This window comes from Phyllostomus discolor, chromosome 9, assembly GCF_004126475.2.
Source record: "Phyllostomus discolor isolate MPI-MPIP mPhyDis1 chromosome 9, mPhyDis1.pri.v3, whole genome shotgun sequence".
NCBI lineage: Eukaryota > Metazoa > Chordata > Mammalia > Chiroptera > Phyllostomidae > Phyllostomus > Phyllostomus discolor.
Window position 1 is genome coordinate 95,692,981 of NC_040911.2, and position 12,158 is coordinate 95,705,138.

General features: G+C 50.1%; 1 protein-coding gene across 5 annotated transcripts in view; it reads left to right on the top strand.

The window, feature by feature from the left end:
* The window catches only part of EYA2 (EYA transcriptional coactivator and phosphatase 2), a 203,312-nt gene that overhangs the window by 53,311 nt on the left and 137,843 nt on the right, over positions 1-12,158 (top strand). The window contains exon 1 of one of the 5 annotated variants that reach the window (XM_036009930.1): positions 8,431-8,620. The exons of the other annotated variants lie outside the window; for them this stretch is intronic. The gene's annotated coding sequence lies outside the window, so the exon portion shown is untranslated. Of the gene's footprint in view, positions 1-8,430; positions 8,621-12,158 lie in introns of those variants that run through there. 5 annotated transcript variants of the gene reach the window in all.

A 12,158-nucleotide genomic window follows, 5' to 3' on the forward strand; every position in this document is an offset into this window, starting at 1 on the left:
GAGAATTAGGCGGCTCTAGGTGCACTGACGGTGAAAATTGCCCACAGTGTATTTTTAAATGGGAATGAAAAAAATACACAACATAGTTTTTGCTTGAATAGATTAATATCTTTTGGGGTATTATTAAGGAAATTTTGTAGGCGTGATCATGGTATTATGGCTGTGTTTTTGAAAGAAGTCTTTAGTTTTTTGTTTATTTTTAGAGATTCATACTGATATATCGCTGGGAACGGTGAGTTCACCGTGGCCAACTGGGACTGAGTGACGGACATGGGGAGGTGCATTGATGAGTCTGGGTATTTGTGTGTGCGCTCAGAATTCCCCGTAACATCCTGGTGCTGCACAAAGGAGCACAAACACACATGTAGTGCCCTGAAGACAGTCCGTCAGATGGCAGATAAGTACAGACAGACAGGCAGACACAGGTGTGACTCTGTGTAACAGAGAGCTGAACTCGGGGCCATGCGTGGCAGAAAAGAGTGTTTCTCTCCAGTGCGGAAGTCTGAGCCTTCACAGCAGCTCTGCTCCCCGAGGTCATCCGTGCCCCAGACGGCTTCCGTCTTGTCACATCATCCTTAAAACACTGCCTTTCCTCCGTGGCCCAAGACGGCTCTCCTGCCATTCTGGCAAGTGGGAGCGGGCAAGAGCCGGGGGGGTTTGCCCCCCTCCCTTAAGGACATGGTCTGCACGTCAGATGATTCACTTTTGATTCCATCCCGATCATCATTGAGCCTCATGGCCACAGCCCAACTGCAAGGGAAGCTGGGAAGTTCATTCCTGGTGGCCGCATGCCCTGCTGGGAGTCAGGGGTTTCTTTATGGCAGAAGCAGGGGAGACGTGAAGGCGTATGTACCAGAGACCACCTAGCAGACTCTGCCCCGGCACACGTTGGGTCCTGCTGGCCAGCAGTGCCAGGGGCTCGGTGTTCCCCTGTTCCACTCCTTTACCATGGGCACACATTTATTTTCCTTTTGTAAAAAAGAATTAAATATTGCCCTGGCCAGGCAGCTCAGTTTGTGGGAGCATCATCCCGTATACCAAACCATTGCAGAGTTGGTCTCCAGTCAGGGGCACATGCCTGAGTCGTGGGTTCGATCCCCAGTGGGGCACATATGGGAGGCAACCAACCGATGTTTCACCCTCTTTCCCTTCCTCTCTCTCTAAAAATCAATAAATGTGTCCTCGGGTGAGGATTAACTAAATAAATAGATCGATAAATAAGAATGAAATATTGAAAGTGCTATTGATAAATAGTGCGTGTGTGATTCCGTGTATAAGGCTGTGCGAAACTGTAGGCTTTTCTCCCGGTGTTCATTTCACTGCTGCCCATTGGCTGATTGCTCAGCGTCGATGTCAGTCGCCACGCGAGACGCCCAGCATGCAGAGCCCCGCCGCCACCCCAGACGGTGAATGTGCAGCGTATTTCCAGACGGCAATCAGCCTCGTGAAGACAAATACAGCAGGATCGGGGATGGACAGCTGGGGGCGAGGCTAGGGGGCTGGAGAGAGGGGAGAGTGGGTTTGATATTGTGATCAGGGAAGGCACTTCCGAGGAGGTGGCGTCTGAGAAAACACCTAAGTGGAGCGAGAGGGCAGGTCCAGGATGTCTGGGGACGAGGGACTGTGGCGGAAGGAACCGTGAGTGCGAAAGGGCGGCGTCCTGAGGAGCCGGGAGCGGAGAGGTGCTCAGGGCAGTGCCGTGTGGGGCCTTGGGTTAGGCGCTAGATGAAGCCATTCAGAAGCCATTATGGCCAAAAAGTGTTTCTCCTAATTATTTGAGATTATTTTCAAAATGTGGGGGAACATTCCGTCGGCGGGACATAATGCAGCGGAACGAGGTTGCCTTTCAGCTCTGCCTGTCACTAGTGATGGGACCTGAGGACTTTTATTTAACATGCTGGCCTCTCCCGCATGGCGGGGTGTTGGGGGAGGGGGTGCCAAAGAGAGTTCACTCGGATCCTGTTCTGTTCTAAGGGCTATACAGATGGTGAATCATTTCAGCCTCACAACGGCCCTGCAAGGCGGGTACCATTTTTATCCCCATTGGAAACCTGAGAAAACTGAGTCAAGCAAGATCCTGCACCACGAGCGAGTGGCAAAGCTGGGACCCGACCCAGGCACCCGAGGGAGCCCGCGTGTCCCCCCCTCTTCCAGGTCCTGCCGGCTCTGCCTGCCCTGCAGGCTGGCTGGGGGAGCGCCGTGAAGAGAGACTTGTGGCAGCAATCTGCAAGAATACGCGTTAATGTTTTTGTAATATTCTTCTCTCTTTCTCCTTTCAGTGTTTTTAAAATTTCTAAACCCCTAATGAAATCAATTGATCTTTCCCAGGAGTGATGAAGCCATTAGATCAGAGGTTTGTGGGAATTTCAGAATCGGGGGAGGAGAGTGTAGCCGGTAGATGGTGGGGGGGGGGGGTCACCCAGACACTCGCCCCTCCTGATGCAATGGGAAGGACTGTGAAACATTACTGCCTCCCACCCTTCAATGAACCTGAACCTAATTTAATTTTCAAGTAAATAAATGGGAAACAAACAAACACCACCATGAGGATACAAACAGAAAAATCCAGTGTGTGAGATATTCTTCAACATGTCAATAGTCTGCATAAAAAAGAGGGGGAGGCTGTTCCAGATTAAATACATGTGAGAAAGCAAATGCAACGTGGACTCTGTCCAGATCCCCAATCTTCCCAACCAGCCTTCCAAGGCCATGTGCAGACAGCTGGGGGCGGGGTGGGGTGGGGGTTGCTTAAGGACAGTGTTCCGGATGGCACTGGAACCCTGTGAATTCGGTCAGGTGTCACACTAGAAGGTGTCCATATTTTTAGTGCAGTGTGGTGGAAAGAAGAGCCTTGAAGTCTCAATTTGTTTTAAAAACTTCAACGAGAAAAACAAACCAACCAAACAGCTTAGAAGGGACTCCTATGGTAAAATCTTGAAAATGGTTAAGTCTCAGTGATAGGTGTTTGGTGATTCATTTTACTATTCTGTCTGCTTTTGTACATGTTGGAGATTTTTCGTTTAAAAAAAAAAGTTCTAGCCTTCCATGAAGCATCTTACCAGAAAGAGAGAGAGAGAGAGAGGGAGAGGGAGAGAGGAGAGAAACCTCACTGTATGAAATTGCATAAAATTGAGATAACCTCAAAACAAGAACACAAACATTTAAAAACTCATGAATCACTGCCGGGGCCTTTCAATTTCAGGGTAACGATGTAATCAGAGGAGATCAGTCATCAGGGAAGATTAATTTTAAGACATCTGCTGCTGTGGGTGGCAGATGGCCGGAGAGGAGGACATTCCGAGTCAGGTGTCCCGGCTTTACGAAGTCCACCTCCGCTACTGAGACTTGGTTTCGGGCCCGTGCCAGCCTTGCAGCCCTTGCTCTCCTCATCTGTAAAATGGGGCCAGAGTTCTGCCACTCTCGCGGGGGCCATTGGGAAGGGTAAGCGAGCGCAAACGTGAATAGCATTTCAGACAGTGCCTGGCTCCCAGACAGCGTCTCCTGCACGTGGACTATTGTTATGTTCGGTTTTGTGATGGCCGTTGCTTCCTGGGGACACACAGAAGGATGTGGGTGGAGGGAAGATACTCGGATGTTCAGTTTTTAGCGTTCCGTTTCTCTTACCATGTCGCCCGTAGTTTTCTCCCACCCTTTCCCCTCCACTCAAAATGCCCTGCTCTGTAATCTCAGAACGAGTCTCTCCCTGGTTGAAGACGGTTTAAAACAGGGCCAGGTCGTTGCGGTCGGCTGTGGTTGCATGAGCAAGGAGGAGAGGACCAGTGATGGGCGGTGACGCCTGTGTGGTATCCACTGAGGGCGGGGCTGTGAGTACAGTCAAAGCAAAACGCCTTTGCAGCCGAAGGGAATGCGGCCTCCAGCCTGCTGCTCACTCACCTCTCTCCTGGGGGTCGTGGGCCTGGGGCTCCCCCTGGCCCCCAGCACTTGACAGTCTCCAGCCATCATGCCTTCCCTTGGAGCAAGAGTCATAGCTGTGGGCTTTCTTCTTTTTCTTTCTTTTTATGGCTCTGCACGAGACGTGCTCTATAAAGCTGTGGATTCCACTCCGGGGCCTGCGGAACCCAATCTGAAATCAGCAGAACGTGTGTGGTCCCGTCCCGCTTGGTCCCCACACATCGGGGACGTTTTTGAAGGTTGCCTCTTGTGGGCCCAGGGAGTATTAGAAAAACGCATTGTAAAACGCAGGCATATGAAACTTAGTCATGTTTAAAAAAAAAAAACCAAAACCCGATCTCAAGAGGTCTCATACTGTATGATTCCATTGCTGTGGCGTTCTCAAAATGCCATCGCAGAGCCGGAGCATGGAGTAGTGCAGGCCAGGGGTTAGGGGTGTCGGGGGTCGGGGGGGGGGTGGCGAGGCGAGGCTGGGTGTGCCTGTGAAGGGACAGCACGAGGGAGACCTTGGTGGCGATGGAATAGTTCTCTGTCTTGAGTGCAGCGGTGGGTACAGGAATCTGCCCGTGTGATAAAATGACACCAACCTACACAGAGACGCACTTGGCACCGACGTCGGTTTCCTGGCTTTGACCTTGTGCTGTGGTCACGTAAGACGTAATCGCCGGGGGGGAGGTTGAGGGAAGGGGACCCAGGACCTCTCTGTACTCTTTTTTACAACTTCCTGTGAATCTTGAATGAAGTGAAAATAAAAGTGGTTTTTTTTTTAATCCCATGGACAGCAAAACTGGATCCGCCAAAAACAAAGGGCCCTTGTTTGGTATGCCATCGGGAATGAGGGACGCGTCAGGAAACCCGCCCCCCCCACGGGTTTTGTTCTGCACCAGGGCCACACGATGAGACTTTGTCAGGCCCGAGTGGGAGAGCTTAGCCTGGGGCTAAGATTCCAGCCCCAGGCTGGTTCCCCATCCTGGCAGGACGCCCCAGAACAGAAGGCTAAGCGGTGGCGCTGAGGGGTAGCCTGCTGTGGGGGCATGTGAAAATCACGGCTCTGTCTTGCTAAGAGAGTTCTGGATAAAAGCTTTCAGGAATAGAAACAATGCAAGGGGGAGGGCGGGACATGGCCACTGGGGACAGAAACGGGACCAGCCACTCGGACAGTGCCCTTCACAATGTCAAATGGTGGACCCAGGAGTTTCACTTTGGGGCACCAATCCTAGAGTGCTGGCTGCGCACATGTGCACCCTAGTGGGCCTGCCCCGGGCAGTGTGGCATCAGTTATAATAAGAATAGAACTTGAGAGACCCGAGGACTGGTGGAAAGGACCGGCGGGGTAGACACACCTGGGAATGCTATACAGCCGTGAAAAGGAGTAAGCTGCATCTCTGCAGCATGGCATGAAAAGAACATCGAGATTTTATTAATAGGGTGAAAAAGGTCTTGGAACAGGATGTACCGATCAGTGGCACTGGTTAAAACACATCGATAAAGTCCTGTCCTGAAGGGTGTGAGTGGGCGCTGGTGCGTGCCAGTGGCCCGAGGAGGGTCTTCAGAGCTCTTCATCCTGTTAGTGGTTGTGGATACTGCGGGCGGGGTATTGTGGCCAGAGACAACTTTAATTTGATCTGAGAAGTTCATATTTCTTTACAAACATTTTGAGATATGACCTGGGAGGCTCAGTTTTTATCTTAAGAAAGGAGAGGTGACAGGTATTTTCTCAGCTGGAGGAGACACGTCTTGGCGACTCGGCTGCCTCTACCCTGGCTCGCCCGGGGTCACCCGCTGTTGAGCGCCACCTGAGACTGGACAGCAAGTCCCACTCTAGAGCGTCGGCTTCCGCAGAGCAGAGAACTTGTCTGTTAACTCGACACGGTATCCCCCGTGCCTAGAAAATCCCTGGCCTTCAAAAAAAAAAAGTGAAATAAATTAGTCCAAAAGCAGACTTTCCTTTTTGGCATGCAATATGCATAGACTCGGTGATCCTGAATGGTTGATTGGCAGCCTGGCTCGGTGAATGAATCAGTGAGTGAATTTAGCATCAGCTGTGCCCCTACTTTGTCTGCCTTCTTCATAGTCTTCTTCCAGTCACAGCCTTTGGAGAAGAGACTGAAAGGACCTTGTTCATCTGGGGAGGCGGTTCCCTATGTATCCCAGCCCTGTCCCCACAGCTCCTACTAGGTGATGCCTTCCCCGTTGTAAGGGAGATGGGGTGGGGGATGGAGATGTAGACAGGAGGAAAGGCTTCTGACCGTACCATTGTAGCACGTAGGGTCCTCTCTGTGGATATTCAGGGAGGCCACAGTAAGAGCAGCCCTCGAATTTCCTACTCTTAATTTTCACAATGAAGGCCAGAGATGTAATGCACGTGTTATCAGTCCAGTGGGAGAGAACATCTTTTCTCCAGTTTATCCTGGGCCTCTCATTGGCCCCCATTGGCTCGTGACCACCACCCCTGAGCCAATCACAGTAGACCAAGGGATGGGAGATGCTAATTGCCAGGCTCAGGGTCAGCCCCACCCAAGCCACGTGGACTGAGAGCGGGGGAGAGGCAGCTCCTCCGAAAAAAGAAAGGATGCTGTTGCCACGAGACCCACCAGGCCGAATCCCAGGAACCCGCTGCCCCTGCCGTATTTCTTCTTCAGCGATGACTTCCTTCTCTGTGCTGTGGCTCTGGACGCCTTCACTTTCCCCTCCTGCTTTCTTAGCTTGACCTCTGAGGTCATTCTGCGATATGTATGTGTATCGGATCATCTCATTGTGCACCTTAAACTTATACAGTATGTCGATCATACTTCAGTAAAGCTGGAAAAGTAAACCTGTGGGGGCGGGGGCGGGGGCGGGGAGCAGCCTGCCGAGGACAAGACAACCAGGCAGAGCTTAATGGCATAACAACCACAGTTAACAGGCACTGGGTGTCCTCCGGGCAGGAGCTTCTGGACAACTGCTCCCTTCTGGGATGGCCCGGGGACTGTCTCATCCGACATCCAGGTACTTCCGACCACGCCCTCATACAGTGCTCATGCTGGGAAGAGTACAGCAGGGGGTCTCAAGCTCGTGCCTGGAGGGGCCAGGCAGGAACGTCAGTGAGTGTCGCATCTGCGGTGGTGACGATGGCAGTGACTGGCACATATATAGCAGGCACCTGGTAAATACTGGTTGAATGGGTGCATTTATTCATGCACCACATTCACCCATTACACACCAGACACATTTATTAGACAGCCCTCAAGGGCCGGGCCCTGCAGAAGATTTTGGGAATGTAATGGCGGGCAAAACAGACAGTTCCTTTCATCAGGTGGCTTACAGTCTGGTTGGGCAGACAGATGGAAATTAAATAACTTACAGACACTTGTAGAAATGGTTACAGCCACTGCCTGGTGAATGGGTGGGAGGTGGGCTCATGGAAGCTGTAGTAGGGGAGTGGGCCTTACTCGGGGAGGGCCTGGGGAAATCATGCTAGAGCTGAGACCCGCCCCGAAGGGCGAGTGGAAGGGAATGGTGTTCCAGGCAGAGGGAACAGCATGTGCAAAGCCCAGTGTGCTGGACTGAGACACTGAGAGAAGGAGAGCCAGATCAGGGCTGTGTTAGAAGTCTTGGCTTCATTCTAAGAACAGCAGAAAGCAGTCGGAGGTTGTAAGCCAGGATGAGCTGAGGGGGCAGGTTCATTTATGTTGTCAGAAGTCCCTTAGGCCACAACAGGGAGGAAAAAACAGAGGGAGGCCACCGTGGCCCCAGGGAGGTGGGTGCAGAGGTCACAGTGGTCGTCCGGGGCACAGAGGGCGGTGGTGTGGCCCTGAGCGATGGCCGTGGAGGGGGAGAGCAGCTGGTGGGTTCCATGGATGTTTAGGAGGCAAGCTTGATGACACCCGGTGATGGATTGGGTCTGAAGTCTGAAGGAGAGGGAGGAGGGGGACAATCCCGGGCTTCTGGTGGGAGCACCTCTCCCCCTGAGATGGGGGGAAGCCAGTTTGCACTCAGCAGATGTATTTCGAATTGAAATCAAATGGGGGTGGTGGAGGCGGCCAGAAATGTCCAGGTTGGGGCCGCAGCTGCTGTCTATCCAGAAGCCTGCAGTCGCTGTCGGCAGGTTTGGATTTCTCGGCCCTTGAAAGATGTTAGGAGTTGGTCCTCTCTCTAGTTCCCTTGGCCGACTGGCCATCTGTCCTCCCCATCCAGCAGGCAGGGCCACTGTTCTCAGCCAAGGTAGCCAGAGCGCTCAGGGGGGTGTGGAAAGGTGAGCCGCCCACCCGCCTGGGAGCCTCCATCTGCTTTTGATCCGTCCCAGCCTTTGAAGTCGCCCCCCACCCCCCACCTTCCAGCTGTCATCTCTCAGGCTCCTCCAGCAGCCTCACGCTCCCCCAGTGCTTCTTGGTCCCTGGGGACAGGGGTGGTGACAAGGGTAACAAATGGTGCAAGCCGCTGGCAGCAGCCGGCCAAGGAAAAGGCCAGAGGGCGGGGCTTTCGAGTGCCTCTTTCTTCCTGCTCCTCTGGGCCGGGTTCTGAAGCAGCAGGGGTATCGGGGTTTTGCAACCGTGCTGCTCAGGGGAAGAAACTTTTTTTTTTTGTAAATGAATCCCATGCCTTTGCCCCCTTTCTCTGCCTTCATGAAAGAGAAGCTAAGTCTTTGTCTTCCCCCCAGATTCTGTTAGACTGTCTGATTTCTCTCCTCCCTCTCCCGCAAAGAGGATAAGCCGGTCTCCTGTTTCAGGTAATTGTGTGGAGGGGAGACGGGGGAGATGGGCAGGAAGCCTCCCCCTAAACTGCATGAGAGCTCAGCTCTGTCCACCAGGCCTCAGTAGGAACCCGTGGTTGTCGGATGATCTCCGTGGCAGTTCCCAGTGTCTACCTGGAGTGTCCGTGTCAGGCTTTCGTCTGAGCGAGCACAGATCACATCCACGGCGGCCCCCCTGTGTGGGGTACCCACTTGCTCACGCCTTCCCTGACTTACCTGCCAGGAAGGGCACAGGTATTTTCTCCATCCTCATGGCTGAGGCTCAGAGAAGCAAAATAACTTGCCCAAGGTCACACAGCCAGTAAGACAAAGCTCGGATGGGAGCCCCTGCAGCAGATGACAGAGCAGGGGGGCCGGGGGGAGGGGTGCTCTGCCTCGGTGGCTTAGTGGACACACTGGAACTGGGCCCCGGGTTCAAATACTACCCAGGTTTACTGACAAGCTGTGGTTAAGATCAAAGACCCCGGAGCCAAGGCGCCTGGTTGTGAATCCAGGTTCCAGCCCTAACCACCAGTCACTCTCTGAACCTCAGCTCCTCATCGGCTTCATAGGATTAAATGAGCATATATATGTGTGTGTGTGTACACACACACACACACACACACACAAAACTCTTGGCTCCAGAGTAAGTGGTCTTTAAGTGTTCGTTATTTTTATGTCTATTACCTGTAAACTGAGCGGTACAATCAGGGCCAGGTTAAGGCCTTGAGAGGTCTCAGAACACCAAAGATAGCGGCCTCCCTCCTCCACTGCCCCACGTAATTCCATAATAAAACAATATGGCCCACAGAACACGAACGTAAAACCCACCGTGTGCTGGAATGTAAAAAGCGTCCTTTTAGAGCATCATGGCGGAACAGGACCAGTTCGAGAGACAGGAATGATTCACATTTCCTTGGTGCCGATGCTTTGCTCAGACCTACGCCTGTGTTTAGTCGGCCTGTTGGGAAATAGAGGGTGGATAATTCCACCTCCCAAGGTGGCTGAGAGAATTAAAGGAGGTAATGTAAAAGTAATCAAGAAAATTGCCTGGCATGTAGCAGGTGCCTGGGAAATGAGAGCCGTGATCGGACTTTCTGGAAGGGCTTTTGGCACTCTGTCCATATTGCTGCACTTTGAGTGAGGGGTTTGCTCCTGCAAGACGGCAGTGCCACCTAAGCTGTAGCAGGAAAGAACAGTTTTCCAGCTCTTAAATTAAGATCCTGCTTATTTTGCAAGCAGAACATTTCATTTAAAAAAAATATTTCTTTATCTTTAGAGAGGGGGAAAGGAGGGACAAAGAGAGGAAGAGAAACATCAATATTTGGTTCCTCTCTTGCTCCCCCTACTGGAGACCTGGCCAGCAACCCAGGCATGTGCCCTGACTGGGAATCGAACTGGTGACCCTTTGATTCACAGGTCGGTGCTCAGTCCACTGAGCCACACCAGCCAGGGCTGTGAGCAGAATATTTCTGTTGCTTCAGTTTTGTTAGTGGTAGTTATTTATTTGCCTCTGAAGGATGATGTTGTGATAAGTATGTTTGAATTTTAGATCTTACATTGCCTACCAAAGATCTAGACTCAGGCAACTGACTTATTTCCTTTAGAGTCAATTACCATGCAAATTAATTTGAGGAAGGACAAATGTTTTCTTTTTTTAAGGACAAACCTTCTAGTTGTTATATTGTTATATCTTGGTGGATTGATTATTTTATCATCCACCAAGAGGAATACTATATATTCCTCTCAATCTCTATAATAGTTTTTATTTGCAAGTCAGTTTGAAATTATTTCTGCTTTCTTTTAATTAGCATTCACATCATATGAATTTTTACAACATTTTGCTTTGAATCTTTGTGTATCTTTATATTTTAAAAGAATCTTATAATAATCATGTAGGCAGTTTTTTTAAATCTAGTCTTAAAAACTTTGTCTTATAATTTATGATGTTTCCATTTTATGTAATTATTGTAGTGTAATGTAAATGTGTATTACAGTTATTGATAAATGAGTTTAAATTTATCATTTAATTTTTTTTGCAATTTGTTTCACCTCTTCTATGTTTTTTTTCCTCTCCCTTCTTTTGGATTAATCAAGTATTTTTATTACTTCATTTTGTTCTCTATTAACTTATTAGTAGCCATTTTTGAATTATTATCCTCTAAGTAGGTACCCTTCACATTGTAGCATGCATCCTTGGTAAATCTGAAAGTTCACTATAAGTTAGTACTTTTATGACATCCGGGAAAACGCAAGGTCCCCAGAACAAGTTAACTTTGTTTATCCCCTTCCTACTCACATGTCCACCTTTTGTGTTATTCTCCATTCCTTGCTGAATTTTCATGCCTGCAGAGCATTGTTTTGTAGTGTAGGTCTGCCAGTAGCAAACAATCCAAATTTTGGTTTGCCTCATGTTGAAGGATTTTCTCACTGGCATAAAATTCTACATTGGCAGGTGAGAGTCCATTTTTTTTATATCCATCGTTTCTGTTGAGAAGGCCTTATTACTCCTTCTTTAACATTAACTCGTCTCCTCTTTCCCTTCTGGCTGCTCTTAAGGGTTAATTTATTCTCACCCAGGTGCTGTTTGACCATGACATGCACACTCGGGGTGTTTTTTTCTGCGTTTACCCTGCTTTGGATCCACAGAACTTTTCTATTCCCTTAGCTTGGTCCCCTTCATCAGTCTGGGAAATGTTTCTACTAGTTTCCCATTAAATATTGTCTCTGCCTTGTTCTCTCTCCTCCCTCTCGTAGCATTCGACACCTTAAATCCAGGATCACGATCATATTATTGCAGCGATTGGGGAGTCCATGTTTGATCATCCCAATATCTGAATCTTATATGGGTTTGGATTTTCGTCTGGGTTTGTGAGCATTTGGTCTTGTCTCCTTGCATGTCTGGTCACTTTTTATTAAATGCTAAGCACCGTGTATAAAAAATTACGGAGACTCTGGAAGATGACGTCTTCCCTAAGAGAAAAATTACTTTTCTTTTGGCAGGTGGCAAATCACTTTGATCCAGTGCAGGATTAAGACGGCTCAAGGCAGGAGCTATTTGCTCTGCCCCGACTCCCAGGGAGGAACCCTTGGGGGGTGCCGGTTAAAAGCCTGGTGTGTGTTAAATTATCATGGAGAAACAACATGTTAAAAAATTAAGAAAGAAATCCGGGTGTGTTTACCAAGGCCTCTCATCCTTGGCGAGCCATGCACTCTAAAATTCGCCTCCGTGGTCCTGGGAGGTTGCCAAACGCTCTGCTTCGTTGCATGCCTCCTTAGCTCCCCTTCCTGCTTGGCTTCCCTGCCTCCCCCCAACCCCACCCCCCCAGCTTAGGTATCAGCGAATGCCCCAGAGGTAGTAACTGTCAACCATAGTCAGCTCACCTCTCTATTGTTCTCGTATCTCTACGATCTTTGCCAGCTGCCTTCCAGTTGAGTAGCCCTGAACTCCAATTCTTGTGCTGCACCGCGCCCCCCCCACCCCACCAGCCCAATGAGGCTAGAAAACCCTAAGCCTTTAATTTTTTCCTCTGTG